The 14,138-nt window shown below is 42.4% G+C and overlaps 1 protein-coding gene across 1 annotated transcript in view; it reads right to left on the minus strand.

Moving 5' to 3' along the window:
* LOC308300043 (lysosome membrane protein 2-like) overlaps nucleotides 1-14,138 on the minus strand; it is a 44,218-nt gene that overhangs the window by 27,216 nt on the left and 2,864 nt on the right. The gene's annotated exons all lie outside the window — the stretch shown is intronic.

Consider the following 14,138-nt stretch of genomic DNA (forward strand, 5'->3'; position numbering starts at 1 on the left):
TAATTAGGTCTGCGCAGTAAGCGCTTTCGTAGAAAATGACATGAACAAAATAAGAACAACTTATGTCAGGTTGAACGTGATCAAAGTCTGTCTGAGTATTAAGAGCTTGTAACTTGCTTGGTTCTTTTTCAATGTCCTGAAAAGTTATGGTTCTTGGATGAACCATTTAACTTAACTTGACGAGAAAAAAAAAAGAAAAAGAAAATGGTTGTATGAATGAATATCAACTGCGTGTTTCGAAACTTGAGATAAATCTCCTTGATGGGGTGATGAAGGAGAGCTGACCACAGATCCTAGACAACACAACATTAACCGAGGCTGGAGCCCCCCAGCACCCTTCCATTGAGACTGGAGACCCCCAGCACCCTTCCTTTGTCGGCGGTTGCCACCGACAACCAGCTCCCTGGGAGAGCCGCCCTCCCACAGATCATGTGATGGCGTAAGTTGGGCAGCCACTAGTCGGAGAGTATTGTGACCTTAATGATCCGTACCACATTCCTTCAGTCGGTGACTGAGCCCTGAGTGAGAGGCCCTGGCACTCAGCACATGCAGCGGCAGCCCCATACCACACCGTCGCAACAACAACTCCAGTGCCAGAACATTACCACCGCCAATCCCATACCATCCCCCGTAGTGACAGCAACCTGCACCGTGCCAAAACATTACCACCACGCCACAGACAACAGGCATGATGTGATTCAAGAACCAAAGAATCATCTTTACGGGTGTAAAAGAAGTGGGTGAACGCTTTTTTTCTTTTTTTTTTGCGCAAGCTCCATCCAGAAGAAAAGGGAGGGACAAGGGGAGGAGAGAGCATGCAGAGAAATCAAACCGTAAAGAAGCAAGTCAAAGAGAACCAAAAAACAAAATCAATATATCAACATATCGTGGTTGTCGGGTCCAAAACCGTTCGTTTTGCATTTGTCATTTTAAAAATGATTTAAACTAGTGAAAACAGCCGATCTACAAGCACACAACGCCTCGCACTGCTTGTAGATCTGCTGTTTTCACTACTTTTGTGCGACGACCTTGTATGATGAAGCAGGGCTTTACTTTGTGAAAGAACAAACAAATTTGAAACTTGGAGATACGAGGTTTCCACCTGACAACGACGATATAGGCCTATAGGCTACATATAACACAAGCAGATGTACATGAGGTTAAATATAAGGTGCAATGGTAGTAACTCATGGATAGGTCCACATAGCGACAGATGTGTGCATGAGATTAGATAGAAGGTGCAAAACAATGCACATATAGGGCAGAAACTATGCAAGTCCACTGATCCATATGAAGGGAGGAAAATAGCAGGCTCAAGGATCTAACACAAAGGGGTCACAGGGGGTCTAACAAAGGTTTGAAAAAGACGTTGAGAGAGAAAGGCTGTTCTGGTAAGGAAAAGTACACAAGAGACGCTTGCCATCAATAGGGCTGTCAGAACCCGTCAATGAAAAGCTCAACCTGCTCAGTCTTTTGCAAGGAGTCGGTAGAATCGAGGCAACTAGATACTCCTGTAGAGTGGACCTTTAGTTTGCTACTGCTGCAGAACCAAGCCTAAACAAGCCAGAGACACTTCCCTGTCGCACAATTTAACAAAATACCATATTTTCAATCTCAACTCTCAATTCCTATTAACGATCGACTCCAAAGCAAAGATACTAATAGTGATGTGTTGTTTTGGTGAGAAAACACCACAGGGAGAGGAAACCCTCCGGTTGCCTGTGAGTGAAACAAGCTACCAGGTCTATGAAAACAAGCCCAAAAGAAGCGGCCAGTTTCACCACTTGAGCTCTATGACATTAGCTATTTTCTAAAAGAATGTTGAAAGCAAGGCCAAATAAGCAACTACACTTCAGAAACAAGACCAAACAAAAGCGACACGCAACAAAGAGATTTTACAGGAAAACAAGACCAAAATCGCTTATAATGAGCAGACCTGGCAACACTACCAAACCAGCGCTGCAGCGCTGTCATCTGAATGCAATGTTTCGTCGCCCGACTTTTAAATGCCATGTTTGCCAACTAATGCCAGCAGACTACAACAGACAATTTGCAGTTTGAAGCTGCTGGGAGTATACATAACGAGCCCGTTCTCGTTAATACAATGGATACTAATGGGTGAGATTGTGGGCAATGGGGAAGAGAGGGTTCATATTTGTACATTTCCGTACATTTCCGTGTAAGTGTAATAAAGGATTTTTCAATCATTTTTTTTGTACAAACAGCTGTTAAAAGAATGTTCCAAAGAATGTTGCAATGTGCTGGGAGCTTGTAGATTGCGCTATGAGCTTGTAGGTCACATTTGACAGTCTATGAGCTTGTAGATCACGACAGGCTGTGATCTTATAGATCAGGGGTCTTCAACGTTTTCAGGCTAAGGAGATGAAGCAGGGACCCTCACAACCTGTTCATATATTCCACATAGTTTCATTGTTTGACAGCACAATTATCAGTGTATGTGTGATTCATGTCAATTTGTGTTTTCAGATATTTAACCAATTGAACCGTCAATACTTAATAAACTTGACTTTTCACTCTGTACTTAGTCTGCTCTTTTCCCCCCTCTACACCAAAGCTCTTTGCCGGAAATAGCGGATCTACAAGCTCACAACTTCTCGCAGCGCGAGGCGTTGTGAGTGAGCTTGTAGATCTGCTATTTTTGTTCTCAGAATATGGACGCTAGGTTTCAAGTGGTCAATATAAAAAAGGAGAGAAAAAAGGAAGATTTGGAGGACCCCTGTAGTAACTCTGAGGACCTCCTAGGGGTCCCAGACCCCTGTTGAAGACCCTTGTTAAAGATTGTCTATTTTCCGTTATTCATTGTACAACAAAGTACAGTATACATACGGCTAAGTGGCAGATAATGCTCAATTGTTTCCATGGATAAAAGGTCCAGTGGCCTAGTTCTGTCACATCTGTATTTAAGTTGAATCTGTCTTCTCTATCCCCAAGAGAGCTAAACCGTGTGGGAGAAAGGGGGGCAGGGTTGTTTTAGGAGTACGGGCCCCCCTCTTCCATTGGGGTCCCGTCTACTCAGAGACGCGGCTGAGAGGCTAAGGACAAAGGCTGTCGCCTTGGATTGAGGAAGGGGGAGCCCATGGTCTCTATGGGTCCTCCTTTCATGGTTGAAAACACTCAATGCGGTCACCTTCCTTGCTATTGCTACTGTACATGAAATACTTCATGGAAAACAAGGAACAGTGGTCTTTCATCTCTGCTTCTTCAAAGCCAACTCCCTATATGAAAACACATACAACAGGTGAATACACACATACTACTGTAAGTGCTTTGATGTCGAGACGCTCTCGCACACACTTTTTAAAACCCAGGCGAAAGAAGGGCACCGCTGAGCTCCAGTGTTTTTCAGAACATTAAACACTTAAAACCCTATTATATTGTCACTGTAGCGTCGTCGGGTGAAAACCTTGTACGTCCAACAAATAAATACATAAAAAGGGGAAAAGAACCTGTGTTCCAGTGGATCCAGTAGTTGTAATTTAGTGACGGTCTCTTGTTAGTGCTTTTCATTGGTTCAAGATTATATTTATTTTTCAAGACGATGCATGCACAATTGCACATCCAATCTCTCACCCAGATGCTGGACAAACAAAGATCAACAATAAAACATTATAATAAAGTCTGCAACACTACTTCATCAGGAATAATTCATCAGAAAATGAAAAGCAATAAACAAGTGGAGATGGGAAAAAATAGCTGGTCTACAAGCTCACTCACTACGTGTCGCATTGTGACAAGTTGTGAGCTTGTAGATCAACATTTTTGCTGAATATTATTATACTATAATAGGGTTCATTGGTTAAGTCGCTGCGTACAGCTGCATATTTTATATCGGTTGATTCGTTTGAACTCAATCCCCTCACTAAGCTCTGCCAAATGAGCTAAACAGTAAGATCCCCACTGTTATTTTCACTCTGAAAGTGCTGGTAGTACAATCTGCAAACTGTTAATATTAAAGTATTCAATTAATCAATCAAAAAAAGCTGCGGTGCTGTCTTTGGCGACTGAATTTCTCTCTCTGTGTCTGTTACACTACGCAAGTGATTTTACAGTGATACACAGGACAAGCGGGACCACTACACTTCTCGCCTGAACCTGTTTATCATACCACCTCTATGTGGACTGGACAGTAACGAAGTACATTTACTTGAGTATCTGTACTTAATGACTTTCTCAACACTACAATTCAAAAGACAAATATTGTACTTTTGACTCCACTACATACACACTACACTACTCTACTTTAACTCCAGTAATTTGGCAGACAGTGGTGGAAAGTAACTAAAAGCATTTACTGTACAGTTTTGAGGTATTTGTAATTACCTTGAGTATTTCCAATACTTGTACTTCTATTCCACTACATCTCGGATCCAAAAAAATTACTTTTACTGCACTTGATTTATTTGAAAACTTTACTAGTTACTTGTAGATTTTGATTATTACAAAACATACATTAACCACTGCAGGCTATTGAAAATAGCCAATCAAAGTACATGTTGATGCCAATACTTTTCTACTTTTTTAATTCCAGACTTTTACTTGTAAGGGTGCAAACACACCAGAATACCTAGAGTGGAATCCGCAAATGCATTTCAATGAGAATGGAGCATTTTTTTTGCCAGTAGAGGATTTCTGCAAAAAAAAAAAAAAAAACGCTCCATTCTCATTGAAATGCGTTGGCAGAGCATTTCCACATTGCATTATTGATACTTTTACTAAAAGTAAAAGATTTTTGTGCTTTTTACCACCACTGTTGTTGACAGAGCAACCTTCACTCGTGGTAATATTTGGCCACCTGTATACTTTGCCTCAAGTACTGTCTGGGGTTGAGCACTTTGTCCACCGACTGTTTATCAGCCAACTGCACATACTGTATATGACCTCCGTGTTTACAGTGACTCACCACCAGCTGACTTCTGTGCTTATGGTGACTCGCTATGTGGGCCGTAATACTGAGTGGGCCGTAGTAGAGGTCATCTGGGAAGGTCCCCGACCTCCGGGTTCCGACCCTTGGCTCACATGTGCCAACGTGTCGCAGAACAAGACACTTAACCCCTTTGATGCATACTCCACTTTTAGAGCCAAATGTATTTAAGCTCGGCTCTGTCTAAAACTACAATATGACGTCATTCAGAGGTTCGGGGGGCGGGTTTGGGTACCGTCATTAATTCGGCTGTTCGGTGCTGCCAAGATTTTGTGACTCCCCGAACCGAACCGAAATAAATGTGTCTCTAAAAGTATGCATCGACCCTAAATGCTCCAACACCCGTGCACGTCAGCTGGGGGGGAAGCTGTAAAACTCATTTCCCATCACCCCGCGGAGCAGAAAATGCTCCCTATGCTGACCCCCTGTGACCTCCCTGCTTTACGGTGACTCACACGGAAGATGCAAAGCTCGCCAACCCAGTGAACCCCCAGGAAAGCAGGGTAAAAGAGGCTTAGCAGAAGGAGGGGTCTCCTTCACACACGCACAAATGTTTTACTGATGTAGAGTTACTGTATGCAGAGTTATCAACAAAAACAGTTTGCATGTTCTCCCCGTGTCTCCTAGGGTTGATACCCTCACAAAAACATGCAGTAATCCTGGTCTCAATAATGCCTCCCCCTGGCCAGCCGGGGGCGCCTGATGGAGGGGAAAGGAACTGGTTGGAATAACGTGTTCCTTCCACGTGCTACTTCCATCCCAGGGAAATCTCCCCTGTCAGGTGAAAAGAAACAACTTGGACTACCCATGCATTGAAGGAAGCATGAGGTTTGTCGGTTGTCTCCCCAGGCGCAGCAGAGGGACAGCAGAGCCCAGGATTACATAGGCAATTGGCACTGGGCGAAAATGGGTTACAAAATCGTGGGATAAAATGTATAGAAAAAAGAAGAAGAAAAAAAAAAGAGTTATCAACAAAAACAAAAGGTGTGTTTATGAGTAGAGACAGCTTTGTGAGATGCGGTAAATAGACATACTGTAACCTAGTTCGGTAAAACTTGCTTAAGGGCACAGCTCTGAAGTGAAATCAACACTGGACACAATCCATCAATAGGCCTGCATATGTCAAATGTAAATGCTAAAATAACATGTCTGGGCTTTTTACAGCCCTGTATTAAACATTGTTTAGAATATGGTTTGATATATGGACTACAGAAACATAGGCTAGTCATTGTTCATCATTAAACAAGCATGTTTATCAATGTCACATCTTGGTTGGCGATGTAGGCTGGAGCCTGTGAGCCAGGGTTCCCGTTAATAGGTAACCCATTTCAACAAACTGCAAACAAAATTAGCGGGGTAAACAAACACTGGCCTTGTATTTAGTGTTATCGAACTGGTTAATAAGCCACAAAGTCAGGTGTTGTTGAACACATCCTGCTACAGTATACTGTAAGTTCCACATAGATTAGAGCCCCCCCCCCCACACACACACACACACACACACACACACACACACACACACACACACACACACAGACACACACACACACACACACACACACACACACACACACACACACACACACACACACACACACACACACACACACACACACAGAGCTGGTTAAACATGTTGCCTCATGCTAGATGCAGAATAGATAAGCCTCATGCTAGATGCAGAATAGATAATAGATACACCATAAAAACGCTAATATACAGCATACGATTTGTGAAAGTGACAAACCGGCTTCACAGTTATGTCAGGTATGTTCATATGCTAATGGGGATGCGATTTCAGATCAATGGACCAATCCCCAATCACATACACACCCATTGTAACTGTTAAAATGGGTGTGTATGTGATTGGGGATTGGTCCATTGCTCCAGCCATTGAGGAGAAACGCTGTGACAGACAGACACTCACTCAGACAGACACTCACTCAGACAGACAGACAGACAGACAGACAGACAGACAGACAGACAGACAGACAGACAGACAGACAGACAGACATTTGGAAAATTATATGTTTGATGGAGGTGTCACCTAAACCTAGATTACACATCTCCATTCAGAAACATTCACATCTCCATTCAGAAACATTATTTCTCCATTATTCTAAATCAGGGCTTAATCAGCTTAACTCTCCTACTGCCAGATTATTTATTTATTTATTGGGTCTGGCGCCATCAAAAAGCGGCTTACCTTTGCGACGTTATAGTAGATAGACAGACAGACATTTATTTATTTATTTTTATTTTTTTTGGTTGTGCAATAGTGCACTTTGGTCTGCCAGGCAGCAGAGGGCGGCGTCATGCGAGAATGAATGTGAATTGTCCTGCTATGTGTTGCCGTACATTCAGAGCAGTCACTGGCTACAGAGCCTCCGGGCCAGAGGAAATCAACAAGGAAGTGAATTGTTCTCCGTTGATCTAACGCATAATGGATTTTTTACACCATCACAGCGGAAAATGTGTTTACAGTAAACGGCCGCGCGACGCCTCATCAGCTTACAGTCATCAGACGAACGAACCGAACGAGCGCCGTATTGGCATCGACGTTCTGTAAAAAATGGGGCGAGCGTTATCGTTCGAAGCGTGGGGAGAGTTAAGATGGCTCAGGGGCCACTCAGCAAAATATCAAAAGTCCAAGGGCTGCAAGCTATAAATGACAGTCCTATTTTGGACGTTTATATAATGATTTTGTAACACACTACATGAGTAGTCTAAAAAATAAGGGAAAACACAGAAACAGACACATCTATAAGGCAAAACTTCATTGAACAAAAAATATTGTCATGGAATGATTAATGGTAAAAAGTTACAAAACAAGTCTTTAGACGCTTTAGACGCTGAATGCTAGCCTAGTGAAATGCTAACCTGCCGCCGATGCTGGTGAATGCTAACCTGGTGAAATGCTATCCTGCCGACGCTGGTGAAGGCTAAACTGGTGAATGCTAAACTGGTGAATGCTCAGACTCTGTTTCGAAGTGTAGTGGGGGTGTTTCTGAATGGGGATGTTTCTAAGTGGGGATGTTTCTTTTTCTGAATGGGGGTGTTTCTAAGTGGTGATGTTTCTAAGTGGAGAACTGCCCCCCATTTATATAGCGCCTTTATCCAAAGCGCTTTACAGAGATTGTGCATTACATTCACACACACATTCATACACCGATGGCGGAGGAAACCATGCAAGGCACCAACCTGCTCACCGGGTGCAACTAGGGGTTCAGGGTCTTGCTCAAGGACTCTTCGACACCAACTTAGGGGGAGCCCGGTATCAAACTGGGAAACCTTTGTGTTCTAATGACGGTTTCTCTACCCCTGAGCCACTGCCGCCCGATTGCATTGATAGCTGAAATGATGCAGCTGATGTGTCCCGATCAATCAACCACTTTCGACCAGTGTGTCCTTATTTTGGGCATGCCATGATAGGCAAAACAAAAGAATAGCAGATGTATAGGCCTAAGCTACAAGCTTCCTGTATTTCTGATTTCTGAATGTTCTGAACATTTCTGGGCATCAACCGTTTATGTGAGCCTGCCCTGTGCTCAATATCCAGGGATGCTACTGTAACTAACCCTCACACAAAATGAAAATGACACTTTGGTACAGGTTTCCAAATATTCAAATATTGGAGATAAATCTTCAATAGTTGCTCAGTTGATATGAACCAGATAATCTAAATAGTCACCCCATTGACACTACAGCATTTCCTTTTTAGATACAATCATCAATACCTGTTGATTTTACCATTTGAAGATATGATTGGATTTGTTATAATGCCGAGGCCATACCAACAAGGTCTAAATGGGTGTTGGTGGGAAGCGGATACGCAGAAGGCCAGCTTGCCTGGAATCCAGACTTGTTGTTCATCTATTGGATTTTGGGAAAATATCCAGAAATATCAAAAAGTTGACCTTGATTCCAGGCTGCTAAAGAGCTTTTCCCCTCAGACAATTACACACATGAACGGGCTGGCTGTGGCAAAAACAAAGCTAACCTGAGCAAGAGCGGGAGGAATACGTCAGTCCGACGCCTCATTACTTCGACTACGTGTCTACACATGCGGATAGAGATGGTGTTAGTAATGGGGAGAGTCCGACCAACGCAATGTCGGTCAGACTACCCAGGGGCGCAGGAGGCATTTTAAAAGTGAAGGGGACACATCTGGGAGGTATGTGCGCGCGCATAGCGCGCGCGAAAAATTTTGGGGTATCCCCCCCACTTTTGGTGATATCCCCCCCACTTTTGCCCAGAGGAGGGGGGGACATATCCCCTCCACTTGAGCTGAATTACACAGTTGTTTTACGCAGATTTCAAGGCATTTTTTTCTTGTTACTGTATCCCCCCCACAGTAACAAGAGGAAACGTAACTTAAAATGTGTTGACAAACGAAATTGCATTTCCATTATGCATCTGTTCAAAGGTACTTACATTGTTGCTTGATTTAAAGAACGACGTTATCGTTTTTTGGTTTTTTGACTGAGAATGATGTGAGACTAGCCTACACACACCAGCAGCAGGTCCAGCACCTGCAATGACGGTCTCCTTCTGCCACTGCCTGCCTGCTTGTCACTATCGCGTTGCATTAATTAAACTCATTCAGAACAGCTGAGCTGAGCTGACTGCACTGCACTGGTGGGACTGTGCCTCTAGAGGGCAGTAATACGCCTTGAAATGAGAACTACTCAGGGCCCAATTAAGAAGGCGGTAATTAACGCCCGTGCTAAGGAGATACCGACTGCCGACGATCGCGTTTGACGCATGAATAACGCTCAGCAGCTGATTATGTGATTTGCGATGATCGTAATTGTGCGCTCACCACGTGAAAAATTATTCATGGGTGTGTTTTCATGTAAACGTGTGAGGAAACCGATGGCATGACCGCTGTAGGTACATTCACCAATCAGAAGCTTGTCCGTCATTCCATTTAACTGGCATAAAACCAGAGGATGGGGGGGCTAATGCTTATTCACATATCACAGTGATATCATGCTTGTAAATATCTCACACTCAATAAGGTCTGTTTTATTAGAACCGACATTGTTTGCGTATAGAGAAAAAAAGGCGAGAAAGAGAGAGAGAGAGAGAGAGAGAGAGAGAGAGAGAGAGAGAGAGAGAGAGAAGGCTATATTAATATAATACTTTTTTTTGTCACGTCCACATATCTATTTGTCTCTCTCATCTCATGCCAGCGTGTCAGTTTGACATAGGCTGGCCTTGTTGAGTGAACAATGGACGCATAGTGGCCTATTAATTAATAGGCTACGGAACGGCGGCCTCCTGCCAAAAAAAAGGGAATCTGATGGAACCAGTAGCCTAATTAAACGAAATAAAACATATCCCACCTGATTTAGTTTGATATTGAGTACAGTAATAATAAATACATTTCATTTATTATTTAGAAATTTACATTTGTAAAATTAGACCAAAAATGACAGAGATGTAAAAGAATAGGGCTGTTTAATTACTTAATTCAGCGCCTAGGTAATGGCAGCCAGACGTAGCCAGAACTGTAGCACATAGGCCTACTGTACATGTGTGTGTCCGAAAAAAACATATTTAGACCTAAAATCTGTCAACATGCCATGTATAGCCTATAGTGCTTCGAGAGCTTTTTTTCTTTTCTTATTTGGCTAAATTGGCATGACGCATCGCGATCAGCGATCACGCATCTATATGAAGCAAAGCAAAACTGCAGATTGATTCCTCATAGATCGGGCAATTATGAAGCGATTTTAAAAATTTAAAGAGGTCCTGAACACTGGAGGGGATATCCCCCCCACCCAAAAAAAGTGGAGGTGTTAATCCCCCCCTACCCCCCTACCCCCTGCGCGCATGGGAAGAACGCTACGCACCCCTAGTGGGTTATCGTTTTCATCATGTCCAAAACCGTTCGTTTTGTGTTTATCATTTTAAAAATGATTTAAGCTAGTGAAAATAGCAGCTCTACAAGCACACAACGCCTCGCGGTGCGAGGCGTTGTGTGCTTGTAGATCTGCTGTTTTCACTACTTTTGTGGGACGTCCTTGTAGGGCTTTACTTTGCGAAAAAAACATACACATTTGAAACTTGGAGATACAAGGTTTCTGCCTGACAGTGACTATTTGTAACATCACCCATGCATCCAATCTTCAAACAATCTCTGGCAGGACTAGAGAAAGTGTGTAAACTCCTTGCAGCCACTATACCCTCACCCATTAGCTACAGTACATGTATTTATGTATTGTGTATATGTGTATACCCTCACCCATTACCTCTATGTATGTATACACCAAACAGTTGTGAACATGTGCTCTTTCTTTCAACGCTTTAAGCTTTCCCACCTGCCAATGTGTCACACGACACCTTAACACATTTCTGTTTTGAGCGTAAGTGGGGCAGGTCGCACAAGGTCTTTCCTGCAGGCCACAGAGTTAACCAGCGCTTGTATTAAAATAAAATCCTCTTTTCTTTTACAATAGCCATCCATCGGTCTATTACACAGCACAGCAGTATCAAGATTTGCTATCAAGATGACCAAGAAAGAGAATCATTGTAGGCTTAGAACATTTACTTATACATATATATAGCACTGAAAATAGCCAAGAAGATTTTGAGATTCTAGTGGGTGGAAATAATTTGTATCAATGTATGTATTAGGGGTGCAACATATCGAACCAAATATCGAAAATCGAATCGAACCGAGAAATATCGAACCGAATGACCCTGTACCGAACAATACAATACCACTCCACATCCACATTCCCCTGGAACCCCCTCAAGGACCCCTAGGAGTCCGCAGAGCCCACTTAGTGAACCACTACCCTATAGGAAGGGTACCGTATTGTTCAAAGCTAAAACAAAAAAATACGTAGTTATAAAAATACACTTATAAATCAAGGACATTTCTGTTTATTTTTTGTATCGAAAAAGTATCGAACCTTGACACCAAAATATCGAACCGAACCGTGAATTTGGTGTATCGTTGCACCCCTAGTATGTATATGTATTTATAATGACCTTAAATGGTAGGCTTTAAACTATACTAACAAATAGTTCTTGGGGTCAGGTATTCCACCCAGCCTTGGATTTATCTCTGTCATGAGAGGTTTGTTATAACAAAGGCAACTCATAGGGAAACAAACTGATGGAGTGGTTGGGTGTACAGTATATCAACCAAATGCTTCTAATACAGTATATGTGTTATTTTGTGACTATGTGTTTGAATATGTTGTACATTTACTGTACTGTGACATCTCTCAGACTGATGATCAGACACTTAAGAGGGCAGCAAACGAAAGAATTTGAGAAGTTGAGTTGAACGAGAGGAAAGCCTGGAGAACATGGGAGAACGAACATCTTGCAGCTGATTAAACATTTGTCTTCCAACCCACCCACAGTGCCAACCTGTGTGAGAGAGGACCAAAGCAAAAGCTGGGGAATCCGTTTGGGGAATCACCTGGCAGATGGAACACATTGAAGAAAAGAAAAACATCAATCACCCCACATTCTCTCCACGCCCTTCAGCATCTTGATCCAGTCAACAACCACTTCAACTACCCACTGTTATTTCCCTGTCTGTCTTTCTCTCTCTGTCTGTCTCTCTCTCTCTCTGTCTCTCTCTCTCTCTCTCTCTCTCTCTCTCTCTCTCTCTCTCTCTCTCTCTCTCTCTCTCTCTCTCTCTCTCTCTCCAAGGGACTTGGTCCAAAAGCATCAAACCAGCCATAGAACTGCCATTACTGCTATATATTTTCCTTAATAGGCAAACATTTGGAACATTTTCAAAATAGCAGTTGACATGCCCATAAAAGAGACACTAGAGTTTATGGGGGTTAAGGGCACTGGGCAGTCATCAGAAAAGACTAAAGAATTTATGCTATGCTGCTGTCCTCAGTTTGAGGTTGATCTAGAACAGGAGGTTGAGCAAAGTGGGGTCGGGTCCCTTGAGGGGTTCCAAGGGGTCACCGGCAAAATGGTGCTGAGTTAGTATAACATAAAATTAAGTAACCACTTTAACCCTATTACAGTACATGTGATTTGTTTTTAGTTGACACAATTTAAATGCAAAATAGTCAATGTATTACCTTGCTTATTGTTATCTGCTCTGGATTAAGAGCGTCTGGCTCTAGTAGTTCACCCCCAAAATGACTTTTTTTCCATTGATTACTCACGCCATGGAGAGTGGAGAGTTGAGTTCAATAATATTTTTTTGTATTTGTTGCATTCCTAAGAAAAAATATTATGGTAAATTTCCCCCCATTGATTCCGGATGGGGAAAAGGTCATTTTGGGGGTGAACTACTCCTTTAAATTGTAAATTGTAACATACTGATGATGAGCCATTATATGACATGCCTGGGCCTGTTATAATGGACTACAAACCCCCCATTATAACCCAGCATCTCTAGTAATGAACTGCTTATTAAAACCCATTAAGACCTCGAACGCATTATTTCGCATTATGACTTCAACCATTATTTTATGCTTTAACTATTATAAAATAGCAGATATACAAGCTCACAGTGAGGCACTATTTTTGAAAAATCGATAAAATGTGCAGTGCAAGTCAAGATTCTATAAATGTCTTCTAAATCATTCTTCTAAATCAGTGCTACTCAAACTTTTTTCATGTCAAGGACCCTCAAAATTACACGTATTTGGCCGCGGACCCCCATCTCAATATATGTTGCTCCAGGGACCCCCCAGAAGCAGAGACTTGAGTTTGAGTTGGTTAAACCATGAAGCCACTCCTCCTTAGAGGCATGACCGGAAACACAGCAATAACAGTAGCCATGTGTTCCCTGATAACACTGTCTGCTACTGATACAACAACTCCACTCCATTCATTGAAAGCAATGCTGATAGCTGACTCTCACTGCTCTTGTATGTAGACTATATAGCAATGTAATTGAATCTGAATGAACAACGGCTTCATATCATTTGCAATTCATTGTTCATTTGAAGTCTTTGACACTTTGCCCTATTACCATATAGTAGATAAGGCTAGGCTATATGTCTATGACATGGGATGAGGGAGACACAATGATGTAATCTCTCACCTGAGCTGACCTGCCTGTTTGCATAAAAGAGAGTTAACTATATACTTCCCAATCAATCCTTGTAATCATGTATTCTTACTTTAATACAGTGGTTCTCAAACCTTTTCAGGTCAAAGAACCCCAAACGGATAGGCTACTTATTAGCCCACACGGACCACC

The sequence above is a fragment of the Nannobrachium achirus genome, assembly GCF_963921795.1.
Source record: "Nannobrachium achirus genome assembly, chromosome: 15".
NCBI classification, from domain to species: Eukaryota; Metazoa; Chordata; class Actinopteri; order Myctophiformes; family Myctophidae; genus Nannobrachium; species Nannobrachium achirus.